The sequence below is a fragment of the Halichoerus grypus genome, chromosome 6 (genome assembly GCF_964656455.1).
Source record: "Halichoerus grypus chromosome 6, mHalGry1.hap1.1, whole genome shotgun sequence".
Classification (NCBI taxonomy): domain Eukaryota; kingdom Metazoa; phylum Chordata; class Mammalia; order Carnivora; family Phocidae; genus Halichoerus; species Halichoerus grypus.
The window spans coordinates 117,439,344-117,445,343 of NC_135717.1; the positions used below are offsets into that span (position 1 = coordinate 117,439,344).

Below are 6,000 nucleotides of genomic sequence, written 5' to 3' on the forward strand. Positions count from 1 at the left end.
AGCCCTTTTCTTAAACTGCCAGACTCCAGAGAGGCTGCCACCTCAAAGTCATTATTGCTTGATGGATTTTCTGCATGTCCTCCCATCCTTCTCCATTTCTGGTCCCAGGACACAGATTTCCCTGCTTACACCTGCTGAAGAATAATAATCACATATAGTTTATTGGGACCCATGACCTTTACACATAGTATTATAGTGAGCACCCTCTGGAGACAGACTGTGTCGGGTTCATCATCTCAGCTTTGGTATTTACTAGCTGTGGGCCTCAGGACAAATGACTTAACCTTTGTGCCTCAGTTTCTTCATCTGAAAAAATTCGAGAAATAGCACCGACTTCATAGGGTTATAGTGAGGATTGAATAAATTAATGCATGTAAAAAGTTTAGACTGATGCCTGGCCCATAGTAAGGGCTCAGAAAATGGTAGCTCTTATAAAAATTTACATACATTATCTCATTTCAATTTAGTGCAGCCATTAAGAAGCTGGATTCATCTCTCAGTTTTAAGATTTCTTAGCTGTGAGACCTTGGACAAGGACCTAACCTCTCTATGCCTCAGTTACCATATTTGAAACGGGGCTAGTGTTACAGTAAATTGAATAAGGGTTCAATGTATAGTAACTATTACTATTTGATTCTGGGACACCAGCGTCCCCAGTCCATAGCGCAAATCCACACCGAAACTTGACCAACTGTGTGACTTTCCACAGGGGGGCAGGTTACTTCTCTGTTTTCTCAGGGATAAATAATAAGAGAGCTTACTTCGGAATTATTGAATAAAACACTAAGAACAATTAGTTATTATTACTCCCATTTTTATAGATAGAAAGTTGAGGCTTTGGAGGGAAACCTAGACTCAAACCCCAGTTTGGCCGTGAAATAGCTGTGTGATCTTGGGCAATTGACTTAATCTCTCTGAAGCTTAATTTCTTCATCTTTAAAAAAAAAAAGATTTTATTTATATATTTATTTGAGAGAGAGAGAGCATGAGCGGGGAAGGGGGGAGGGAAGGGGAGGGAGATCAGAAGGAGAGGGAGCAGCAGACTCCTGGTTGAGCAAGGAGCCTCACAATGATGATGATGATGATGATGATGATGATGATGCGGGTTTTTTTTTTTTTTTTTTTAAGATTTTATTTATTTATTTGACGGAGAGAGAGAGACACAGCGAGAGAAGGAATACAAGCAGGGGGAGTGGGAGAGGGAGAAGCAGGCTTCCCGCAGAGCCGGGAGCCTGATGCGGGGCTCCATCCCAGGACCCTGGGATCATGACCTGAGCTGAAGGCAGACGCTTAACTGACTGAGCTACCCAGGCGCCCCTAATTTCCTCATCTTTAAAATGGTGATTAAATAGGAAAACCTTACAGGGTTGTTATAACGGTGATAAGAGATCATGTAAGTGGAATGCTTAGCATGGGGCTCTTATTATGATCCCGTTTTATTGAGAGGGAAATGGAGATAGAGAAAGGTCAGGTGACTTGCCCAAGGGCACAGGAAAGTGAATAGCAGATTCAAAATTCAACACAGTGTCCACCTATCCCAGGCCCCTATCCTCCTAACACAATACCAAACTTCCTCTCCAGAATTGTAAGGGCCTTATTCTGGCCCCCAAGGATCAGGACACATTGGAAAATGAAAACTCTCAGTTCTCCTCCAGACACCCCCCCACACACCTCCATCGACTGGCATAGATAAATAGCTTGGTAAGCTGTTGACAGACCAGCTAGGCATTCACTTGGGCCAGAAAAAAGGGAAGGAGAAAAAGATAGGAAAGTAGTGAACAACTTTAATTCCCCCTTTCCAAACTATCACGTATAATCTTAGACATACATAGGCAAACAGTAAACACCAGTTTAATAAGGACACATTTAGTTTCTCCTCCTGTTCCCTTTCCCTTGTCCGGAAACATGATTCACCCTACGCAGGGTGAAGGGAGGGGGCAAATGAAATGTGGAAAATAAAAAGTAGGTATATTCCCCCACTAGACTGTAAGTTCCAAGAAGACATGTCCACTTATTAACATACCCCAGTGCTTGGGGCGCCTGGGTGGCTCAGTCGTTGAGCGTCTGCCTTCGGCTCGGGTCATGATCCCAGGGTCCTGGGATCAAGCCCCGCATCAGGCTCCCTGCTCAGCGGGAAGCCTGCTTCTCCCACTCCCACTCCCACTCCTTCCCTCTCTCGCTGTGTCTCTCCCTATCAAATAAATAAATAAATAAAAATATTTAAAAAAATACATACCCCAGTGCCTAGTATAATACCTGGTACATAACCGGGGCGGGGGGTGTTAATGACTATGAGCCAAAAATATAAACTAAGAAATCAGGTCACTTGCCCTCCTCATATTTCCTACCTCCTCCCTCAAAACACAGATCCTATTTCAATTTTTTTGCCCCATTCACAGTCCTAGGACTACTTAAAAATTATTTCAAAGAAGTGGCAATAAGTTCTGGAGAACCTTAACCACTCTTACTCCTTCCTAATGTGGCAATCCAGGTTCCCTCCCATTCCCTCTGTGGCCTCACTGATCCTCATTTTGACACAGAAAGAGCTTGGGGCTTAAAGGCAGAAGACCCAGGTTGAGTACTGCTTCCCCTCAGGTCATCTCCCTAAGCCTGTTTCCTTATCTGTAAAATGGGGCTAAATGATAGTACCCACCTCATCGGTTATTGTAAGGATTAAATTGGTAACATTTATGTAAGGCACTTAGAACTGGGCCTGGCACACAGCAAACACTATGTAACTGTTACTACTGTTATTGTTGTTATTTTTAAAGTAGGCTCCACGCCCAGCCCAGCGTGAAGCCCAATGCAGGGCTTGCACTCACAACCCTGAGATCAAGACCTGAGCTGATCAAGAGTTGGATGCTTAACCGACTGACCCACCCAGGCTCAGTAAAATAATAATTGTTATTATTTTTAATTGAACTAAAGCATGCATATAAAAATGTTTTCAATTGTAAAGTGTTAAAAAATAGAAAAGATTATTAGTATGATTTTATAGCCAGTTAATCTTGGGGAGAGGGATATAATCTTATCCCATGTTCCTTCATAATGCAGAGAACCCTTAGCGAAGGAAATTTCTTCAGATTCACTTTTTCTTAGGTGCTAGATAGTACCTTCAAAAGAGAAGAAATAGCTCATCTCTCTCTCTCACACACATACACACACATTATCACTCTATGATATTACCTTGTATGCTTTCATGTTTATTATCTGCCTTCCCTTAACCCCCTAACCACCACCACCACCTGAACTGAAATGAAAACTCCATGCCGAGGTAAGTTCTATCTGTATTGTTCAGAGCAGGGCACATACTAGGTATTTTTGTTTGACCAATGAATGAAACGAAGTTCTACTGCACATATGCTAAAACAAAACAAAACAAAAAAACAGGTCACAGAAATATCACCCTGAGCACCAGGACTTCAATCAAAATGGAATATATGGAATTATTCTTCAGAAGGCCCTGCTTGTCACTGTTGGCTGCCTTAGAAAACCAAAATAAGGGGAGGAGGGATATATGTCCATAAACAATTAAAGACCAGCCTGTACTTTTGTAGCAAGGAATCTGGAAGAGCAGTGAGGTTACAATCTCTGCAAAGAACTTCTTTTCATTTGCCCAGAAAGGCTTCCTGACCGTGTTTTATTTCCCCCTGCCCTGCAGCTGAGGCTATTCTGTGGTTTTAGGCTTCCAATCACGGCTGAGTGGGGATTACAAGGCTCCCTGCGGCTCCCTTGGCCTTGCCAGGTGAGAATGGCCAGGAAGCACATATCGGGCCCATTATTATGACTATTTGTTAATAATAATATTGTTATTAAATATTTATGAAGTGCTTATGCTCTGCTCGATGGTGACCCTCCCACCATTCCTCCACGCTTCCAGCAACGTCTGGGTTCCTAACCCCGAGTCCCACCAGTCCTCCCTGGGTACTGTGGCTGGGGAGAATTGTGACAGGTCACCCAGGCCGACCCAGTTGACCTTAACCGCCGGGAACCCAGGCGTCCGGGTTCTCCGGTGGGGCGGGAATCCGCTCCCGGTCGCCACGGGGTCTGTGTATGTAACGTCCGCTCGGGTCCGTATCCCACCTGGGCTCCAGGGGAGGGGCCGGGTCCAAGCTCCCCACGGGGTCCACCTGGCGGCCGCCCCCTCCCCTCCCCCGGTCCCCGCCGGCCCGCGGGCGGGCGAGGGCGCGGCCCCCGGGGTCTCCGGCCCCGGGCGGGCGGCCGCGCGCAGTCTCATTCCCAGAGCTCCCCGCCGCCCCGGCCCGGCATCCCGGCACCCCGGCCCCGCGGCATTTTTTCTCTTTATCATAAATATATAAATTATGCTAATTACGGGCATTGCATATTAACCAAACCCGAAACCTCCCCTGCCCGGCCCCCTCCCCCTCCGTGCAAACCCCTCCCCGCCCCGGACCCCGCTACTTACCGGAGCCCGAGCCCGAGCCGCCTTCGCCCCGGGTGCCCGGCGGCCACCGATTAGAAATTCATCTCACAGCTCGGGCCAGGGGGCCGGGGCCGGGGCCGGCCGGCCGCCGCCCGCAGACAAAGAAGCCAGTGCGGCTTGGCTGGGCTCGGCTCGGCCCGGGAGCCGGTCGGGACCCGCCGCCACCCCCGGGCCCCCAGGCCGGGCTGGGCAGAGCCGAAGGGGACTCCGCGGGCTGCGCCGGGCGGAGGGGGGGGGCGGCCGGGAAGCGGGAAGGGGGAGCTGGGGGGGGCGGGCAGGTATATATATTTTTCTTCTTTCCCCCCTTCCACAACCCCCCCTTTTCTCCCCCCCCCTTTTTTTCCCTCCTTCTGCTACTTGGATTTTTTTAGCTGCTGCGTCATGAGCATAATTTATGCAAAGAGCTTTGCCGCATGCTGCACCGCGCGCGCCAGCCGCCGGGGGCGGCGGGCTGGGCGGGCGGTGGAGGAAGGGAGGGGATCTGGGGAGCCGGGAACGAGGAGGGGTGGGGGTGGGGTGGGCACCCTCAGCCCTTGGTCACGCCGGGAGGCCCCAGCTCTCCTCCCGGACTGGAGTGGAGGGTCCGTGGGGGCGGGTCACGCAGCCCCCTCGGAGGTGCTGCTCGAGGTGCTTTCGTTTTGGAAGGTGCGAGAGTGGGAGCAGGAGCGCGGGAGTCCGAAGTGGGGACCCTATGCCACATTCCCTTCGGCCTAGGGTTGGGGCGGGGACTCCCAAGCCACCGCCGCCTTTCCTCTCTAGTCAACTGTGCTCCTCATCGTCGAAAGTCAAGTTCAGGTCCATTCCCAAGCCCCGAGCCAGAACACCAGCTCGAGACAGGAGTGGGGGGCTTAGAGGGCGTTCAGCCAGCGTCGAACCTCCAGTTGGTTGTGCCCTGGCTCCATTTCAGGGAGGGGACCCAGGTCCTGAATGCTCCCTCCCCCCTCACCCCACTGGCGGTTGGTTGTGGGCTGTCAAGACAACTTCCCTGCCTTCTTGTCCAAGTGGACAAGAAAATATATTAAAAAAAAAGAGAGACAGTTCAGTAGATTGGAGAAGAACAACGTTCTGCTTTGCTGGTGGTGATGGTGCGGACTGTTTGGTTTCTCTAGAGGCCTTTGAAGGTAGGCTAAGGGGAGGGGATTCGAAGAGGTAAGAGTTTGGGGCCGAGGGTAAAGCAGATTGGAGAAGTAGTTGACAAGCGGAAGAGGAAGGAGTTGGAAGACCAAAGGAGAAGAGAAGCAACGACGGGAGAAAAATTGAGGAGGGAGGCTCTGTAAATTCAGTGATGGTGGTGGCCTGCTATCGGTCTGGGTGCACCCCTCTGCCCGCCTGTCCCCCCCCCCCAGTTTGGTGGTTAACGGGGAGCGGGGAGAGAGTGTTCCATAGTGTGAGGAGAAGGGAAGTGGAGCCCCCAGCCCTCCCAGGACTGTTCTTTAAGACCCCTGGTGGAAGACACTGCAGGGGAGGAGAAGACGGGGAGCAGCACCACGTGGCTCCACACCATCACTACTACACACTTTTCCAGAATGTTGCCTGGAGCTTGCTCACACCCAGGG

General features: G+C 50.4%; 1 protein-coding gene across 4 annotated transcripts in view; it reads right to left on the minus strand.

Moving 5' to 3' along the window:
- The window catches only part of POU6F1 (POU class 6 homeobox 1), a 28,921-nt gene extending 24,121 nt beyond the window's left edge, over positions 1-4,800 (minus strand). For 2 of the 4 annotated variants that reach the window (XM_036098882.2, XM_036098881.2), the window contains exon 1: positions 4,427-4,797. The gene's annotated coding sequence lies outside the window, so the exon portion shown is untranslated. Of the gene's footprint in view, positions 1-4,426 lie in introns of all 4 variants that reach the window. The other 2 variants (XM_036098880.2, XM_036098879.2) reach the window with 2 other exon arrangements.
- Positions 4,801-6,000: the final 1,200 nt, after the last annotated feature.